We start from the raw sequence: 20,457 nt of genomic DNA on the forward strand, positions 1-20,457 counted from the left end.
ATCCAATCTCAGTAGAAGTAGAACTAGCTATAAAGAAACTAATGCAGGGGAGGCTAGATGGCACAGTGAGCAAAGTGCTGGCCCTGGGGTCAGGAGGACCTGAGTTTGGTTCCGGCCTCAGACAGTTAACACACACACACACACACACACACACACACACACACACACACACACAAAACTAGCCATGTAATCTTGGGCAAGTTACCTAACCCCAATTGCCCTCCAAAAGGCAAAAGAAAAGAAAAGAAACTAATGCAGAAAAACCCACCTGATTCTGATTAATTTAAGGAAGATTATATCAAACTATTAAGAAATGTCATTATTAACACTACATAAATTTTCTCAAATATTGAATAAAATTAATGTTCCAGACTCCTGACCAAATTACATTTTTATCAAGGATGTTTAATAATATAAACATAATTAATCATCCTAAAACCAAAAAATATCCAAATCCACATCTTTATTTCAATAAGAGCAGAAAAAGTTAAATATAACACTCAATATACTAAATAAATAATTTCAAACTATAAACATAAAGGGATCTTGAAAGCAACAAATGCAATGGGGAAACAATAAAAGCTTTCTCAACATAATACAGCAGGGAAGTAATGATATGCATTTTTCCTGCTATTATTTTAGATAATTTCCTGCTATTAATTTTAGATAGTTCTAGAACAACAGCAACAAAAAAAGAAAAGGAATTAAAGGCATGAAGCTAGGTAAATAGGAGATAAAATTATGCCTGTTTGCTGATGACACTATGGTTCACTTAGAAAATTTTAGGTAATCAGCAAACATTGATCAAAATAATGAATATCTTCAGCAAAGTTGCAGGCTATGAAATTCAACAATATTTTTAATGTAATAATAACAAAATCCAAAGGGCAATAATAGTTCTGTTCAAGGTACCCAAAATATTTGGGAATCCACCAAAGTACAGAAAATAATTGTATAGATTCAATCACAAATAGTTCCTTTTAAAGAAATAAAAGTCAGGGTGGCTAGGTGGCACAGTGAATAGAGCACTGGCCCTGGAGTCAGAAGGATCTGAGTTCAAATCTGGCCTCAGACACAGCACACACACAAATAACCTAGCCATGTGACATTGGGCAAGTCACTTAACCCCAATTGCCCTCCAAAAAGCAAAAAGAAATTAAAGTCAACTTAACTAGAAGAATATTTAGTGCTTGTGGTTGTGCTGTCAATACAATAAAAATGTAAATTCTATTAAAGTTGATTTACAGTATTAATACTATACCAATCAACTATCCACATTATGTGGTGGATCAGAGAAGGCGAAGTAGAGATAGCAACCCAGATGAACTCTCCCAACATTCCCCTCTAAACAACTTTAAAATAACACCTCAAATCTAATTCTGGAGTGTCAGAGTCAAGAGAAGGTCAGGATGAGAAATTTTTCCACCCTAATAAAACTTAGGAGGTCAGCAGGAGAGGTCTGTGACACTAGGGTCGGGGGTAGCCCAGAGCACATGTAACACTAGTGCTGGGTCTTGGAGACAGGTGTTTTAGTGAAAGCAGCAGATTGAGGAAATCTCAGCACAGAGATGGTAAGGAAATCAGACAATTGATCAGAAAGAGTTATAGCTGGCACTTGGTGTAGGATCTGGTACTATTTAGCAACTATATTCTCTATACACCGTTCTGTGTTGCAGTTCCAGGACAAAGAGGCGTGCTTGCTTTTGTGTTTGCAAGAGATCTGCAAGTTTCTCTGATAAAGGCCTCATTTCTCAAATACATAGAGAATTCTGTTGAATTTATAAAAATAAATCATTTCTCAATTGAAAAGTGGCCAAAGGATATGAACAGGTAGTTTTCAGAAGAAATTAAAACCATCTATAATCATATAAAACAATGCTCTAAATCATTGCTGATTATAGAAATGCAAATTAAATAACTCTGAGGTACCACTTTACAGCTATCAGAAATTATAAAAGCTGGAGGGGATGAAGGAGAAATAAGTACACTAATGAATTGTTGATGGAATAGTGAACTGGTCCAATAATTCCAGAGAACAATTTGGAACTATGCCCAAAGAGCTATAAAACTGTGAGTACCATTTGACCCAGCAACACTACTACTAGGCTGTATCCCAAAGACATTAGAGCAAAAGGAAAAGGATCTATGTTAGGTTCTTTTGTGGTGGTAAAGCATTGGAAACTGAAGGGTTGCTCATCAATTGTAGAAAGACTGAACTGGTTGTAGCATATGATTGTGAAATATTATTGTGCTCTAAAAAATGACAGGAGAGTGGTTTTAGAAAAACATGGTGAGACCTAAATGAACTGATGTAAAGTGAAGTGAGAACTGGAGATCATTATGCACAGTAACAGCAATGTTGTAATGATGGTGAACTATGAAAGACTTGGCTACTCTGATCAATATGTTTCAAGACAATGCCAAAGAACTCATGATGAAAAAATGCTATCCACCTCCAGATAAAGAAATGATAAACTCTGAGTGCAAATTGAAGCATGACTTTTTCACCATTTTTGCATTTATTTTGCAATATGGCTAAAATTGAAATATATTTTGCATGATTTCACATGTATAAATGATATCATATTTCTTGCCTTTTCTGTGAATGAGGAAAAGGATGGGAGGAAGGGAAAAATTTGGAACTCAAAATTTAAAAAGAAAAAAGTTAAAAATAAATATTTAAAAAGAACTTATAAAAGATTACAAATCATTAATAATAAAATAAATTCAAATGAAAATTTCAATAATAATTCAATGAATACAAAAGAGAAATGCAAATTTTCAGGTAACAATTTTGAGGCTTTGCCTCATATCCAGAAAATTGTCAAAATTTGAGAATGTTTAATGTTCCACGGTGTCATAGGAGGACAAAAACAAAATGTATTGCTTGTTAGGTATTGAATTTGAAAAACTATTTTGAAATTATGCAGATAAAGTGATTAAAATGTCCATACCCCTTGACCCATAGATTCTACTACTAGTGATATATCCCAGGAGGTCATTGATAGAAAGAAAATCTTGATTTACACCAAATATTTGTAGTAGGACTTTTTGTGATAGTAAAGAACTAGAAGCAATGTAAATGTCCTTCAATTATAGAACTAAATAAAGTGTGGTCATGGGATATTCCTGTGCTGTAATAAACTATGAATATGGTGAATATTGAGAAGAAAGTGAACTGATATAAACTGATGCAGAATGAAATAAGTAGTGTCAATAAAATTGTCAATAAAAGAATATACAAAATAACTCAAACAATTTAAACAAAAGAGAACAAGAATCGCAAAATGATCAAAAATGGATGTTGGGGAGGTCAGCCAAGATGACAGGTCAGAAGGAGCCAATACAGCTAAGCTATCCACAACAACTACTTCACAAAGATCTAAAGAGTGCATCAGATCAAATCTTGATCATAAAATCCAAGAAAAAATCATAATGTCTTATTTTTCCAGTTCAAGTCAACAAAAGGAGATAGACAGAGAAAGAACATCAGGCATTAGGGAAAAGGTCTTGCCAGGAAAGTGCTCATGGGGCATTAATAAGGATCTGCCTGTCTGTTCACCAATGTAAGGTGTCCATGATCTGACACAGAGAGGCCTAAATTTGTGCTATGAGAAGGGATAGGTACCAAGTGGCAGCTCTGGCACATAGTCCTATTCATCACTGTCATAAAACAGGTAGCCCAGGTCCAGCATGAGTGGTGTTGGGCTATAGATCTTTTTTTAATTAATTAATTAATTACTTTTTAGTTTTCAACATTTATTTACACAAGATTTTGAGTTATAATTTTTCTCCCCATCTTTCCCCTACCCCCACCTCAAAATAGCAAGCCTTCTGAATATACCTTCCCCCAATCTGTTCTCTCTTATATCCTTCCCCATCAACCCCTTAACTTTCTAGTAGGGCAAGATGGATTTCTATACCCCAGTACCTGTATATTTTATTTCCCAGTTGCATGTAAAAAAGAAATTTTTAAACATTTGTTTTTAAAACTTTGAGTTCCAGATTTTTTCCCTTCTTCCCTCCTCACCCACTCCCACCAGGAATATAAGCAGTTCAATATAGGTTTACATGTGTAGTTGCCCAAATCATTTCCATAGTTGCTATATTGTGAAAGAATAACTATATTTTCCTCGATCCTATCCCAATCCCCACTTAATCTATTTTCTCCTTTGACCCTATCCCTTTTCAAAAATGTTTGCTTCTAACTGCCCTCTCCCCCAATCTGCCCTCCCTTATATCCTCCCCCCTCTTATCCCCTACCCCCCTTTTTTCCTGTAGGGTAAAATATCCTGATGAGTGTGTGTGTTATTTTCTCCTTAGGCCAAATTCAATGAGAATCCGGTTGTCCCATTCCCTTTTACCTTCCTCCTCTTCCCCTCCATTGTAACAGTTTTCTCTTGCCTCTTTTATATGAGATAGTTTACCCTAATCTATCACTCCCTTTCTTTTTCTCCCAATAAATTCCTCTCTCATCTCTTAATTTTATTTTTAGATATTATTCCTTCCTATTCAACTCATCCTGTGCCCTCTGTCTATGTATATATGAACATACAAATGCCCACACACACATATATATTTGTATATATACATACATCCTCCTATATATAAACATATATGTATGTATAAATATATATTCCATTCAACTATCTTCATACTGAGAAAAGTCTTATGATTTACAATTATCATTTTTCCATGTAGGAATGAAAATAGTTCAACATTAATAAGTTCTTTATGATTTCTTTTTCCTGTTTACCTTTTCATGCTTCTCTTGCTTGTATTTGAAAGTCAAATTTTCTGTTCAGCTCTGGTTTTTTCATCAAGAATGCTTGAAAGTCCTCTATTTCATTGAATGACTATATTTTCCCCTGAGGCATTATACTCAGATTTGCTGAGTAGGTGATTCTTGGTTTTAATCCTAGCTCCTTTGATGTCTGGAATATCATATTGCAAGCCCTTCGATCCCTTAATGTAGAAGGTGCTAGGTCTTGTGTTATCCTGATTGTGTTTCCACAGTGCTCAAATTGTTTCTTCCTGGCTGCTTGCAGTATTTTCTCCTTGACCTGAGAACTCTGGAATTTGGTTAGAATTTTCCTAGTTTTATTTTTAGGATCTTTTTCAAGAGGTTAATAGTGAATTCTTTCAACCTCTATTTTGCCCTCTGGTTCTAGAATATCAGGGCAATTTTGCTTGATAATTTTGTGAAATATGATGTCTCAGCTCTTTTGTTGATCATGGCTTTCAGGTAGCCCAATAATTTTAAAATTATATCTACTGGATCTATTTGCCAGGTCAGTGGTTTTTCCAATGAGATATTTCACATTGCCTTCTATTTTTTAATTTGTTTGGATCTATTTTTATAGTATCTTGATTTCTCAAAAAGTCATTAGCTTTCATTTCCTCTAATCTAATTTTGAAGGAGTTATTCTCTTCAGTGAGTTTTTAAAATTCCTTTTCCATCTGGCAAATTTGGCTTTTTAAGGCATTCTTCTCCTCATTGGTTTTTTGGGCCTTTTTTGTCATTTGAGTTAGTCTATTTTTTAAGCTGTTATTTTCTTCACTGTATTTTTAGGTCTCCTTTAGCAGGCTGTTAACTCACTTTTCATGATTTTCTTGCATCATTCAAATTTCTCTTCCCAATTTTCCCTCTACTTCTCTTACTTGGTTTTCAAAATCCTTCTTGAGCTTCTCCATGGACTGTAACTAGTTAATGTTTTTCTTGGAGGCTTTTCATGTAGGAGTTCTGACTTTACTGTCTTCCTTCTACTCCATGCCTTGATCCTTTTTGTCCCCAATAAAGGATTCTATCATCTGTTTGTGCTTCTTCTGCTTGTTCATATGGATAGCCAATTACTTGACTTTTGATCTCTTTTCTAATGTAGAACCTGCTTCCAGAATGTAGAGGGCTTTGTCCCAAATCACTAGTGTTTTGGTAGCTACCAGAGCTATTAGGAGGGTGCCCTCTCTGCTGCTCCCAAAAGCTCTGGCTCACTGCTCATATACCCCAGGACCACCACCCAAGACTGTGATCCAGATACAGGCAGGTTAAAGCAAGAGTGATTACCTTCTGAATGGTTTCTTGGTCCCCCTACAATCTGCAGGCCAGGAGCTCTGGAAGCAGCCACGCCATGGGGCAGCTGCACCTCCAGTTGCTTCTTGCTCCAGGGGCAGGGGCTAGAACATGCTCTTCAGTGCCCCCCTGTTCCAAAAGAATTCCCCACTGAGCTCTTACTTTGTCTTTGGCATCTATGGTTTGAAAAGTCTGGAAACCACCACAGCTACTGATGATTCACTCTCCTGAAATCTGCTCTGGTGGCCACTGGTCAGGGCCACCCTGGGTCTAGAACTGTGCAGGTCACACTGGACTGCTCTCAGCTCCCAGCTTGGTGCAATAGACCCTTCCTGTCTGCCTACTGGGCTTCCTTCAGTGGGAGATTTGTTTCTCTCTGTCACTTTGTGGGTTATGTAGCTCTAAAGTTTGTTTAGAGTCATTTTTTACATGTATTGGAAGTGATTGGAGCAGGATCCCATGCCAGTTTTGTGCTTCTACTCTGCCATCTTGGCTCTGACTCTGCTATAGATCTTTTGTAAAATGTATTTTTAAAATCTGTCTTCTCATGGTTGAAACTAGTCAGGAAAATTTTAATTTCACCTAGTTTAGGCCTCAGAGAAAATCTAAATAATCATGGGAAATTTCCTGTTCAAAAAGGAAAAAGCACCATGGGAAAGTGAGTCAAAAGGGCTTTCCATTGCATTTTCAAGATTGTATCCTCAGTCTCCCCAGATGCAGACATCTACCTGTAGAGGTTCTCAAATTACACTCCCTTTGAGGAACACATGGCATTTCCCTTAAATGTTGGATAAGAGTAGACAAGGGTAATTCAAACAATATCTGAAATCAAAACTCAGAACAACATCAAAATATAGTTCCAAAATTGCTTACTTCTAATAGCAAGCCCCACTAATCACAACTTAGAACTAAGTACAATTATTATTATTGTCATGTTATTGCAATAATAATTAACAATATGCATCATCTTGGTTGTTCATTGTAGTTGAAATTCATCCTGGAGCAGTAATCAAACATTAGAAATTTAGAAAATAATCTCATTCTATAATTACATACAGACAGTGAGTCCATGATAGTTCACTCAAAACCCCAAAAAATAGTAGTATGAATTAACTATATAGCATTACTGCTATCATTGATGCCTCAGCTTGATTTTGTAGCTAGTTGAATGATCTGCTTTCAAAAGGAAGTTCACTGTAAAGTTTTCACTCTGTGGTAGTTGGAATTTTTTATTTCTTTTTGTTTCTCCTTCAACTTTTGGTTGACTGAAAACCTGTTTCTTATTAATATTAATCTTACCTCTGTAATGTCAATAAAATAGGAAGACCTTCCCTGTCCATTAATAGCCATATATGACAACATTTGTTCAAACACAGATGTCTTACTGCTTTGAGCTCCGGCCCAGATGTGATACATTCTGAATCACTTAGAGCCCATTGGGTGAGGAATTTGCCTAAAGGGAAGCTTGCTTAAGGGAGGTTTGCTTGTAGGAAGGTTTTCACACCTTTTGGTACTAGGCTAATTAGGAACTGAGTCATGAGGGTTGTGATGCCTTCTGGCTCTTGAGTCTATTAGTTGAAAACTATATATACTGAGAAGTTGGTAGTTTACTTTGGGGGTTTACTTATGAGAAGGACCTTTTGATTCCCTGGGTGGGAGGGACTCAGAGTTTGTTCAGACTCCCCTAAATATACAAAGGTTTGTGTTCTCCTGATCGGGTTGTGTATGTAGGTATTTATATTACTTTGTTCAAACAGTAAGAGACCTGTCTGTTGAATCTCTGTGCCGATTTCTCTGCTTGTATTTCCTACTTATCTGTAATTAAAGTACGATTGTTGTCTTTAAAAGTTGTCTTTCCTTTAGCAAAGCAGATCAAAGAGCCTGTGATAGCAGACCATCATGGGTGTGCTAGGGTGCTTGCTACTACAACCTCATGAAAATCTATTCAGTGTAATGTGAAGAGTCACTTAAAGCCTTAAACATTCCTTAGATAAGAAGCCAGAGGAAGAATTTCAACAGTCCTTGATTCCTTGATGGTTTCTAAAATTTCTCCCTCAATTAGCCCTTCTGTGAATCCTCTAAATATAGCTTAATCTATAAACTGACTTAGTTTACCTATAAAGTTTATTTAACAAGGTTTGTTTCCTTGGGTGATATATAAGATTATAACTGCTTAAGTTCATATAATTTTTATGACTTTGAAGAAAGCATTGTGAGCTATCTTTCTTTAACTTTTGTGAACTAAAGCATTATGATCTTTCTTTCATTAACTTTTATGAACTAAAGGGAATGTATGCAATTGCAATATGTAAAAGAATGATTTCTTTGTCACTCAGATGAAATTTGCCTTAAAAAACCTTATTAGAATCCTAAGGATTTTTCAAGTTTTTCTCTGAATCCTAAATTATGCTTGAGCATAATAAAACCTAGATTTTTACCTATAATTTTTGCATTGTGGCAAATACATTTTGTCCTCTGTTATCTCCCACATGAACTCAGAGAAAAGATAATTCTCTCTTAGCAATATGGATCATTAATTTTAAGTGTTTGCTTGCAAATAGTTTTTTATTGGATTCTGTATTTTTCTAATCCATTCTGCTATCCCTTTCTTTTTGGGTGAGTTCATTATACTTACATTCACAGCTATTATTATTGATTGTGTTTTCTCCTTTATCCTATCCTATTATATATATATATGTATATCTTATTCTGCACTTTGAGATCATTCAGTTTGGAAGTAGACAATGTGTTTCATAGCCAGTCTTCTTGAATCATTGTTGGTCATTGCATTGATTAGAATTCTAAAGTCCTTCAGTAGCTGCTTTTCTTTGCAATATTATCATTGTACAAATTGTTCACTAGGCTCTATTTGCTTCACAATGTCTTAGATAATTTAAGTCTTACCAGCTTTGTCTGATATGTACTTTTCATAATTTATTATAGTGCAATAATATTTCATTGTTGGTAGTGATATATAGATATAAATGTGTTCAGTGAGTCTCCCTTTGATGATATAATAGTAATGTAATTTGATCCCTTTGTATTGGCAGAGCTAACAGATATTTAGCACTTAGTAATTAATCAAGCCTCTGTTAAAGACAGAGAAGGTATGAACTCCTGTTGTTTACATAACAGGAAAGGGTTGGCTGAAACAGGAAGGAGCTAATGCCATGTGGAGAAGCCCCTGCTGGGTCAGACAGATCTCCTGGAGGAAGAAGCTGCTGCTGCTAGGGAGGCTGGAGAGGAAAGGCTGGAGGGAATGATTTTTATTTGGAGAACCTGGATGAAGTTATTTTGATTCTGGGTACCAGCTGAAACTTCTGCTGAGTCTGAGGGCCAGCCAGAGCTGCTGAGGCTGTTGAAGATTTCCGAGGGCCAGCTGGAGCTGCTGCAGACTGAGGAAGCATGACTGTGATGCTGCTACTTTGTATAAACCTGTTTGTGGCTTTGTTAAGCCTTAACTTCCCGGGAACAGAGACTGTGAAGGATTTAAGGTGGACTGGATGCTGTGAGCTTCAGTGTGGAAATGGAAGTGTGTGGAGAGCTGGACAAGGACCTGGGAGCTGTCTGCCTTTGAACCTAGGTGACAGTTTGGTGAATCCAGGTAGGATCTGGGACCATGGAAGGGGATCCTGGGAATCTGAGAGACCACCCTGAGTGAAGCTGAAAGAAGACTATTTGGATACTGTGTACTGACTGAGGAATTGTAATTTACTGGTGACCTAGGGGTAGAGGGTTTGTGTATTTTCTGATGATTGAATAGTGAATGATGACTAAATGGTAATTGATTTGTAACTTAGTGTGCCCCGTGAGTGGAGAACTTTGACTATTGTACTTTGTGTCCCTTAACTAGACAAACCTCCTTAAGGATGATTGAATGATTGAGTTACTAAATGATTGTTCTTTGTTCTAAACTTTGTGATCACTGTGGTGAAAACTAAATGGCCATTTCTGTGATAAGTTGATGTGAATGGTACATTTTAATTTTCTGTGATAAGTTGTAATATGGTAAATGGTATACGTTGATTTCCTGTGAATGTTTTGCTCTGATTTGTTATTGAATAAATATGTTCACTATACTGTATAATCAGAACCTTTCAAACTGTTCATAGCAGCCATCCTCTGGAAAGCTGCTCGTGCATGGCTTTACAGATGGTCAGCTCTTTACCTTCTATTTCTTTCCATTACAAAAAGAACTACTATAAATTTATTTTTGTCATAGAAATCATTTTCTTCTTTCCTTGTTCTCTGTGGCAAAGACCTAGTAGTAATATCTCTAGGGCAAAGGGTAAGCACAATTCAATGACTTTGGGGTTATTTCAACTTGTTTTCCTGAGCAGCTGAAGTAATTTATGGTTCAAAAGATAGAGTTTTTCTTTCTTTGGCTGCAAAATATATAATCAATCTGATTTCTATATTGACCATTCTGGTGTTTGCCCATGTGTATAGTGATTGTTGAAAAAGTGTTGTCTATGACCAACAAGTTATCTTGACAAAACTTTACTAGTCTCTGCCCTGCTTCATTTTGTACTCCAAGGTCAGATTTGTCTGTTATTCCAGGTAGCTTTTGATTTCTTACTTTAGCATTCCAATCCCCTATGATGAATGGTGACATCTTTTTTGGGGTGTTATTTCTAGAAGATTTTAAGGTTTTCATAGAATCAATCAGCTTTGGCCTCTTTAGAGGTAGTTAGAGCATAGACTTGTATTATTGTGATGTTTAATAGTGTGCTTTGGATTTGAACAGATATTATTAGGTCATTTTTGAGATTATCCCCCATTATTGTTTTTCTCACCCTTTTATTGACTATGAGGGCTACTCCATTTCTTTTAAGGTATTCTTGCCCATAATAATATATGTAATGATCACCTGAATTAAATTCACCATTTCCATCCATTATATTTACTGACACCCAAAGATGTTGTTTAATCTTTCCATCCTCTGTTTGACTAAATCCAACTTACCTTGGTTTCATACCTCTTATATTCCAGGATCCTGTGTAGTATTATCTTTACAACATAGGACTTTCCTTTCATCACCAGGTATATCTATAGCTGAATTTCCTTTTACGTTTTAACCCAGCCACTTCATTAGTACTGGAGCTACTTGTATTTGTCCTCCACTCTTCCTCAGTAGCATATTGGACACCTTCCAACTGAGGGACTCATTTTCTGATGTCACTTCTTTTATCATTTTAGTACTCTCCATGAGGCTTTCTTGGCAAAGAAACTGGAGTGGTTTGCTATTTCCTTCTCTCGTAGATCACCTTTTGACTCTCCACTCTCCACTCTGACCTATCTTGGATAGCCCTTCATGACATAACTCATAGTTTCATAGAGCCACACAAGCTCCTCTGCCACAACAAGGCAGTGATTCTTGAGGCATTATCAGAGGGCAACAAGGACAAAAAGGAACTCTCTACCCCAACTCCTTCCATCATTATTGCTACTGGACCAATAGAAAATATTAAATCTAACACAGGACAGGAACCCATCTGAGGATAGATATGAATGAAAAGAGATAGTCAATGGAATGAGGAAACAATTTCAAGCAGCTCCTTGCAGTAGAAAAGAGAAAGGAATATAAACTCAAAAAAAAAAAAAAAAAGCAACAGACGTTAAGAACCAAGCTGAGTAGCTCACACAGCAGAGATGCTATAAAGATTATGCATGGGAGAGCTGCAAGAGGAGCATCACAAAAGATAGTAGTATTACATTTTGTAGTTTGACAGAGGGAAGATGAAGAGAAAAAGCATTTATATGGTGCCTATGATGTTCCAGGCATGCTAAGTGTTTTTACAAATATTTCAGCTAATGCTCACAACAACCCTATGAGGTTAGTACTATTGTAATTCCTATTTTATCACTGAGGAAACTGAGGCAAATGGAAATTGCAAGATTTAAGAAAGAATTTCCAGATAATTCAATAGTGGGAATTATTAGTAACTCTTTGCCACACATGTATCTGACACATGTGTCTCACTACTACTGTACTCTAAGTTTGAGCCTACTTTTCTTATTAGTGCTTGACTCAGAGTCAGAAAGACCAAAATTCAAATACCACCTCAGATACTTTCTTAGCTTTATTCTTGTTTTAACTTCTCTCTGCCTCAGTTCCCTAATATGTAAAATGGGAATAATAATAGCACCTATCACTCACATAGTTGTCAGCATCAAATGAAATAACATTTATTAAATGCTTTTGGAAATTTTAAAGCACTATATAAATGATAAATGTTATTGTTAGTATTGTGTTGTTATTTGTATGTGTGAGAGAATACACTCCAAGTTTATGAGGGGAGTGTTTCATATCTATTTTTCTTGTGATATCATTTGAAAAAATGTCTTTGCTAAAAATCTACCACCACCACCACTGTTAGTAACTGTCTCTGAGATTACCTCCATTCACATTCATGTATCTTGTGTTTACATTTTTTTTTATCTTGTCTCCTCCACTTGGATGTGAACTCCTTAAGGGCCAGGGTCATATTTTTACCTTTCTTTGTATCTCTAGACCTTAGCATATATTTCCCACACATAGTAAATACTTAGTAAACATTTGGTTTGATTGTTAGGGGAAAGTATATTAATGGAGATTCACAAGTTACATTAGTAGGAGTAGCCATCCACCCCTAGAAACCAAGGTGGCAATTGACTTTTAGGAACTCACTCTGAAAATATTAGTACAAGTAGAAGGGAGTGTTTATGTGTGTGTGTGTGTGTGTGTGTGTGTGTGTGTGTGTGTGTGTATATATATATATATATATATATATATATACTTTCCATTTTAAATGTCAGTTGATTAGGTACATTATTTTACAAATTATACAGAACTTTAGAGAATATTTGCAATTACTACAGAGCAGAAAATCAAAACTGTAAAGCAAACTAAAAAATTATATTACTAAGGCCATACCAAAGAAATAATTTAATTCAACAAGCATTATTAATCACCTATAACCTGCTAGGTGCTAGGGATGCAGTGACAAAAAATGAAATGTTCTCTGCCCTCAATGAACTTTCATTGCACTGGGGCAATAAAACATGCATGCAAATAAAATAAATACATACAGATAAATAATAAATTAATTATTGCAGATAAACAAATAGATAAATACAAAATATTTTAGCAGTGGGTCTGGGGAGGCCAAATACTAAACTTTGGAGGTTTTAGTAAAGATTTTACATGGGAGATAATACTTTCAAAAATAATTTCTATTGATTTCTGTTTCTTACATCACCATAGTATCTTCTGTATCTCTCCCCATGACCTTGTTAAGAGCCATCCAATATAGCAAATAGTATTTTTAAGACACTCCCCTCCCTAAAAAAAAAAAGTCAGCACCACTGTACTGACAAAGTCTGAAAATATGTGAAATGCCTAACACCTGTGGACCTTCTACCTCCATGAATGAAATAGGTTGGGGATGTCTTCTCATATGTCTGCATTCTAGGCTCACTTGATCGTATTATTGTTTTTTTTTTTCTATTTACATTGTTGTAATTACTTTGTATATTATTTTCTTGCTTCTACTTAGTTCATTCTGCATCAATTCATATAGATTTTTCCATGTTTCTCTGTATTCATCACACACATCATTTCTTATAGCACGGTAGTATTCCATTACATTCATATGTCACAATTTATTTAGCCATTCCCCAATTGATAAGCATCTACTTTGTTTCTAGTTTGTAGCTATTGCAAAAAGTGTTACAATAAATATTTTGGGGTTTGTTGGGAATTTTTTTCTCACTGATGACTTCTTGGACTGTAAACCTAGTAATGGAGTCTCTGGTTCAAAGGATATGGACATTTTAATCAGTTTATTTGTATAATTCCAGATTTCTTTACCAAATAATTGTACTATTTCACAGCTCCAACAACAATGTATCTATCATCCTCCAACCTCACTAACATTGACTGTTAGTATATTTTTGTCTTTTTTTTTTCAAGTTTTCAGGGTCTGAGGTGAAATCTCAGAGTTTTATATTTGTTTTTCTCTTACGATTTGCTATTATTGCTATCTAGAAGAGAAAACTAATAGATTAAAGGAAGTGTAACTAGGGTCACCTTGAATTTAATATAGAATTACGATTTTCCTAAGGTGCTCTTCTTTGCTAAATATAGAAGTAGAAGGCAGCTTTTTTTTCCCCCAGGGACCTTCTGATGGTATATAGCTAACACCTTGTTGAGCTTGAAGGGAATAATCAGTCTCATGATTTTATGAAGCATTAACACTACTTATATGAGGGGAGAGGCATGGTACATAGAGAGCAGAATGAGGTGACAGGAGGACTTGAATTTGAGTACCACTTCTGATACATACTACTGGCTGTATGACTATGGACAACTCACTTAACCTCTCATTGATCTAAGTAATTATCTAAGACTATAAATTGCAGAAAAATCTTCTAACAGGTATTAACATAAAGGGAGTTTCCTCACCTGGAAATTTCCCATGCCACTGAAATCAAAGGATCAGCAAAAAGAAATAATGGATAAGAGTAGGGCTTGGAGTCAGAGAGACCAAGAAAGAGTTCAAATCCTGCACTTGATACATAACAGCTGTGTGATCATGGGTGTGCCATTTAATTTCTAAGTTTCCTTAGGCAACTCTCTTAGACCACAAATGATGAACAAGTAACCAATATGCATCTTTGGAAGTAGTTTTCATCATGACAGTTCCCTTTGGGACCAAATTAAAAACAAAACAAAAGAAAACTATACCTTTGTGGTTTTCCTTAGTTGTTCCTATATATTCAAAGAGGATACACACACACACACAACTTTTGATTTTTGTACAATATTTTGGGTTGTCTCTTCTAAATAGTTCACTTACGTGGCAATTGCGTTGCCCACCTTTTCTATTGTGTCTCATTTTTAGAAATAGAAATTCCTACAGGTGATAGATTATGCACTTCATTTTTTTTCTCATTTGCCTTGAAATCTTCTCCTGGGTCCACGTCTTCCTACTCTTCTTAGTTGACTCCAGGTGATTGAATGGAGGATGGATTAGAGTGGGGAGAGACTTGAGGCAGGCAGATCTATCAGCAGGCTATTTCAATAGTCCAGACCTGAAGCCAAAAGAAAGGAGAATAGGACTAAAAATTATAGCAAATTACAAATAGAATTTAGGTGTGTAAGTGGATGCCTCTAAGTTAATGAAAAAACCCCAAAGTGCCCATTGCTACTGTCAAATAAATGACTTCTACCTAAGGTCGTACAAAAACTTGAAAACAAAAGGAATGTCTGTGGTTTTATTTAAGCAATCATCAATTAAGCTATCACATAGTAATGAAGTTATATAAAGAGTATTCAATGGGTATTTGTTACAGTATGTATCACCTGAATTTATTGATTTTCCTCTGATGTGTAATAAATTCAGAGAAATGAAAAATAAGGCATTTTAATTTTGCTGTACCAATTTAATAGATTCAGACTCAGTCCCATTTATTTTAAAGAATCCTCAAGAAGAATTCTGAGTTATCAAAGTAATTCAAAGTAGTAAGGAACACAGAAGCTCAACCCAAGAATGGAATGTACTATCTTTGTTTTTAATTTAAAAATTTTCACTATTGAACATAATTCCAAAAAGAAAGAATGAAATTAAGCTACATAATCTCTAGTGAAATTATTCTTGCTGTTATAATTGAATTTTAACTATAATAAAATGATTTGCTGATTACCTTCTTTGCTTTTGGAGCTAGCAATGGAAAGGAAAGTGTAGATTTTAAGATATCTGCAGTTTATACCCAAATAAAAGGCAATTTTATTCAGATAAACCAATTTATGGAAATTGACCTTTAGATTAGTCAATTATATCTATAAACAAAATAATCCTTGGGAAGAACAGAGGTAGAAAAAATAATTGACTTTCATTTTTTCCCCATCTCATTACTTCTGAATCATCTTCTGAATCAAACAAATCATTTCTCATAGTAGATTGTGGGTATTTTGTGGGGAAAATGACACTGACATTGAAAGCTTTAAGTCATATCTTTTGTACTATATCCAAGAAAAGCTAGTAGAATGGGGAAGAAAAGAACAGGAGACAGAAGATTTGAGAGCAAGAGAGGAAACAGATTAAATCAAAGAGTAAGAAAAGGGAAGTAAAGAGGAGTGGGAAAGTGAATGAAAGGCAATATAGGAAAATCAAAGATGAAGTGAAAAAGAGAGAATAGAAAGGGAGAAAACATGAGAGAGAGAAAAGAGGTTAGAATTTAAGAAAGGTAGAAGTCATGTAAGAGATTCTGAAGCAGTTTCAGTCTATGGGAAAAAGGAATAAAATGAAACAACAGCCCACTGGAAAGGAAGTGAAATGTCTTAAAACTTGAAGTAAAGAAATCTCAAAAAAATCAAATGTTATTAATTTGAAATTTTGATAGACATACCCTCCCATTCTATATTTTAGTGATATTGCTCTACCACTTGCTGTTCCCCATACAAAGCACTTCATTTCCCACCTCAGAAATGTTGAATAGTGTGTCCACATACTGTGAATGCTTTTCCTCTGTGCCCTCACCTCATGAAACCCCTAATTTCTTTTACAATTAAACTCAAGAGTAAACAAGAATCTTTCCTGACTTAGTTCATTAAACAATCTGGCGGTTCCCCAAGGCACAAGTATTTACATATATTTTGCATTTACTTAGCTATGTATTTTGTTTCCCAGGAGAATGTAAGCTCCTTGCAGACAGAGACTGTTTTGTTGTTGTCTTTGTATCTCCAGCCCTTAGTGCAGTATCTAGAACATGATGTTGTTGTTGTTTGCTAGTTTCAGTTATGTATGACTTTTTGTGATCCTATTTAGGGTTTTCTTGGCAAAGCTACTGGAGCGGTTTTTCATTTCCTTCTCCAGCCCATTTAACAGATAAGGAAACGGAGGCAAGCATGGTTAAGTGACTTGCTCACAGTCACACAGATAGTGTCTGAGGTCAAATTTGAACCCAAGTCTTCCTGACTCTGGTTCTGGCACTGTCCCACCTTGCTGCCCCAAAACATAAGTCACTTAATAAATTATATCAGAATGATGATCAATTAAAAATTAAAGAATAGATTTAAATGGGGGATGGGGGAAGGCGGAGTTCCATAGTAAAGTATCCAAAAGATTTGTCCTTGTTCTTATGCTCTTAGAAAATTTTATAAATTACTTGAATGAAGGCATAGATTCCTTGCTCATTAAATTTTCAAATAACACTCAGGTGGAAGAATTAGCACATTGGAAGAATGAACAGAGAGAAGTAGTAACTGAACTAAGACCTGAAGGAAGATAAAGGGATGAAAGGGAATTGATAAGGTGCAAATAAATTCCATGCATAGAAGCACACAGATTGATTGACCAATTGATTGATTTTTAATTTTTGGAATAAAACAAGTATTTCTTTAACAGTATAATAAAAAAGATTATTGCACATGAAACTGAAAATCTATTATGTACTACTTTCTATTCCTTTTAAATATATAATAAAGCTATCATGTATGTTTTTTTTTTCATTCCCCCTCCTTATCCTGGAGATGGCTACCATTAGACACATATAGGGTTGTGTGTGAGTGTATGTAAAATTATTCTATACATACTTCTAATCATCGGTTCTTTATGTGCAGATAGTCTTCCTTCATACAGTTAATTTAGATATTTATAATAGTCAAAATGACTTATTCATTTGAAATTGTTATTAAGACAATGTTGCTATTACTGTATACAATGTTTTTTGGTTCTGTTCATTTCACTCTATTACTTTATGCAAGTCTCTCCATGGCTTTTCTAAGATCACTAAGTTCATCATTTCCTATAGCACAATAGTAAGTGTTCCACCATAATCATATACCACAACTTACTCAGTCATTCCACAATTGATGGGCATCAATGCAATTTCTAGTTCTTTGCCACCACACAGAGAACTTCTACAAACATTTTAGGACATACAGGTTTTTCCCTAAGCATCTTTAGAAATAGGCCTAGTCATGGTATTGCTGGGTCAAAGGATATAGGCAGTTTATTAACTCTTTGTTCCACCAACAATGAATTGGTGTCCCAGTTTTTCCACATATCCATTTGTTACTTTCCTCTCCAATCATTTTAGCCAATCTGAGAGGTATAATATGATGTCTCAAGGTTATTTTTAATCTGCATTTCTTTAATCAGTAATGATTATATGACTATAAATTGTTTTGACTTCTTCATTTGAAAACTTCCTGTTCATATTCTTTGACCATTTATCAATTGGAGAATGATTCATATTCTTATAGATTTAACAAAGTTCTTTATATATTTGAGATGAAACCTTTAATTAGAAACTATCTATAAAAGCCTTTCCCCAATTTTCTGTTTTCCTTCTCATCTTGGTTATATTTGTTCTATTTGGACAAAAACCTTTTAATTTGATATACTCAAAAGTATTCATTTTATACCTTTGTGCTCTATTTTTGTTTATTTATAAATTATTCACCTATCCATAAATCTGATAAGTAATATATTCCATGTTCATCTAATTTTCTTGTAATATCTCTCTTTATATCTAGCAGCCAGATTTGATCCAGTAACACTAGTCTGATGACAAAAGGATTTGTATAAACCTGGAAAGACTTGAATGAACTGAAGAAATGAGATCAGGAGAAAAATTAATACAGTAACAACAATTTTGTAAAAAAAAAAAAAAAGAAAAAGAAAGAAACATGCACACACAATAAATACAAGTAATTTTGAATGACTTAACAACCCTAAAAAATAAAATGATCAAACATGATTGTAATACTACTACCCATTTTCTTAAAGAAAAATGATGGACTTAAGATAGAGGATAAAAAATAAATTTTCAGACACAGCTCATGTGAGAATTTCTTTTATTTGACTATGCTTATGAGTTATAATGATCAACTATGAATGGCTTAGTTATTCTCAGTAATAAAATGATCTAAGGCAATTCTGAAGTACATATGATGAAAAACACTATCCATCTCCAGGGAAAGAACTGATGAAGTCTGAATGCAGATTGAAGCATACTTTTTTAAAACTTTCTTTATATTGGGGGGTTCTCTTGGGTGGGACATTCTGTGTATTCTTTCACAATATGACTAACATGGAAATATGCTTTGCACAGTTGCTCATGCATAACTTGTATCAAATGCTTGCCTTCTCAATGAGGTGAAAGAGGAAGGAGGGAAAGAGAGACTTTGGAAATGAAAATTTTGAAAAATAAATATGAAAAATTGTTTTTACATGTAATTGGGAAATAAAAGATTTTAAAAGAACATTAAGTTAAACAGGACCATTCTCAGGCTTTGTCTAATTTGACTCATTTTGAGAACCTTGATTATGATATGGTTCAGAAGTTCACAAGCTCATCTCTCCATGTTTGCATGTAAGCAGTTTATTCTTCTGTAGTTCATTATGATTATTACTATTTATTTTTTGTTTCCTATGTCATAATGTGAAATGTAAATGTAAAAGTATTTGCATTTCAAAGTGTCTGAACATTTGTACATATAAGCTTCTATGCATCTTTGGTCTTTCATCATAAATATTTGAAAGTCCTCTATTTCACTAAACTCTCATTTTCCCCCTGGATAATTATGCTCATTTTTGCTATGCATGTTTTTTTTTTTTTACCAAAAAACCCATACCCTTTTATTTTTGGAATATTGTATTCCAAATTCTTTGCTCTTTTGTAGTGGTGGCTGCTAAATCATATGTGATACTGACTATACCTTCTCAGTATTTGAATGCTTTCTTTCTATGTACTGAAAATATTTTTTCTTTGTCCTGGAAGTTCTGGATTTTATCTTAATATTTCTAGGAGGTTTAACTTTGAAGGTTTCTCTCAGGAGATAATAATGATTAACTCTATTTCTACTTTACCTTCTCATTCTAAGAGATCTAGACAGATTTCTTTGAAAATTTCTTGAAATATGATGTCTAGGCTTTTTTTTTGATTATATCATTGAAATAATTCAATGATTCTTAAAATTTGTTTTCTCCTCAATCTGTTTTTCAGGTCAGTTGTTTTTTATTAAGATACCTTATATTTCATTTTACTTTTTCAAACTTTTGACTTTGTTTTAGTATTTTTTTGTTGTCTCATGGAGCCATTGGTCCATTCTACTTTTTAGCAAGTTATTTTTATGTGTAAGATTTTATACTTCTTGAGTCTCCAATTCTTTCCTCCATGACTCTCATTTCTATTCCATTTTCCCCTCCAGTGCTCACATTTTAGTTATAAAAATATTTTAGCTGTTTCTTTTTTAACTCTTGCTTCTTCTTTTCCAGGAACTCTGGTTGTACTTGTCCTCAAGTTGAGTTTTTTCTTGAAACTTGGCTCATATTGTGGAGTCTGAGTCTGGACATTCCTGTCACCATAATAACATCTTATGGTGTGGTTTTGTCTAT

Source organism: Petaurus breviceps, unplaced genomic scaffold (assembly GCF_028583685.1).
Source record: "Petaurus breviceps papuanus isolate PSGF00001 unplaced genomic scaffold, PetGlider_PUasm1.0 164, whole genome shotgun sequence".
Classification (NCBI taxonomy): Eukaryota; Metazoa; Chordata; class Mammalia; order Diprotodontia; family Petauridae; genus Petaurus; species Petaurus breviceps.